The following is a 1,360-nucleotide window of genomic DNA, read 5'->3' on the forward strand; positions in this document are numbered from 1 at the left end:
AGGAATGCCATCGTGCCCTGACCCATCCTATTGCTTCAGTAATCAATTCTGCTGTAATTACCAACAATGGCATCTGTCAGAGATCTGTATCTTATCTGACTGGGCGATTTGATAATAGTGTTTATCAGTAGAAATGACTGGTGAGATCCTTACCCCATCAAGGATACACAAGGTTATTTAAGGTCAGAACAGTAGCTTATCAGATTAAGTACTGCTAGGTGGAAAAACAACATTGTTGAGAAAAGTTTTAATGGCAAGAGAGAATGCTTTACCTGCAGCACTAAACAATTTGGTTTTCTGATGAGGGGTTAAAATAACATCTGAGACCAAGGGCTCCATGCTGCAAGCTAGACACACCACACTGCCACCGCGAGTTATGTGTCACTTTTCAGCAGCTGGCACCGCCCCCACAAGATCAAGAAGCCTAGCAGTGGGTCAACCACACCTCCTCACTGAGATAAAAGTTTTTTTTTGTTTCCCTTGCTCACAGTTGCTCTGAGCAGATTCCTAAATAACTTTTACGCTGGGGCTCCTTGCTAGGGCTGAAGTAAAAGGTCTCTGAGAGCAGTCTCAGAATGTCTGTGAATACGTGCCCTGGTCACTTTTCCATAAAAGTCATGGCAATCTTATTAGGTCAGACCTAGTAACATTTACATATCACTTTCAACACAGCACAAGTCTGAACTGCATTAATGGTTAGGCACGCAAGGTTACAGGCAAGATTACAGGCAAGATTACAACGATCTATCACAAATATTGTGTGTCTGTGGGTATGTCTGCATGACGCCATTAGGAACAAGTGACCTATGTCTGAATGACAGAAAGCTGTCTAACAGATTGATGACACCAGCAATGTTACTTATTCCATGTATGATAAGGATTTTATTACGCTCATACTGGTGGGTGGTGGTGTACTGGAGTGCACTCCAGTGAAGGGGGTTTCAGACACATGTCCTGTTCACATTAGACTTCAAATAATACGCAGCTATGCTGTTTGATACTTTAGATAAGCAGCTTTTTTTTAACACAAGCATACATTATGCTTGGTGAGTACTTCTATATGGTGGTAAAGCATATAATCTACCCATCAGTTCCCTATACTCACTCATCCTGTAGATCAGTGGTCCCCAACCACCGGGCCGTGGCCCGGTACCGGTCCGTGAGGCATTTGTTACCGGGCCGCACAGAAAGAATAAATAATTTATATAATTTCCATTGCATTGATTTTTAGAGTCTGGAAGAAGTTTTATTATGAAAAACGACGAGATTTTCTCCGACGTATCATCTACCTGTGCCCCTTGACACGTCAAGACGCATGTGTCGGTCACGACGTCACGTGATACGTTGCCAAAAAAAATAA

The sequence above is a fragment of the Monopterus albus genome, unplaced genomic scaffold (genome assembly GCF_001952655.1).
Source record: "Monopterus albus unplaced genomic scaffold, M_albus_1.0 scaffold29.1, whole genome shotgun sequence".
Classification (NCBI taxonomy): domain Eukaryota; kingdom Metazoa; phylum Chordata; class Actinopteri; order Synbranchiformes; family Synbranchidae; genus Monopterus; species Monopterus albus.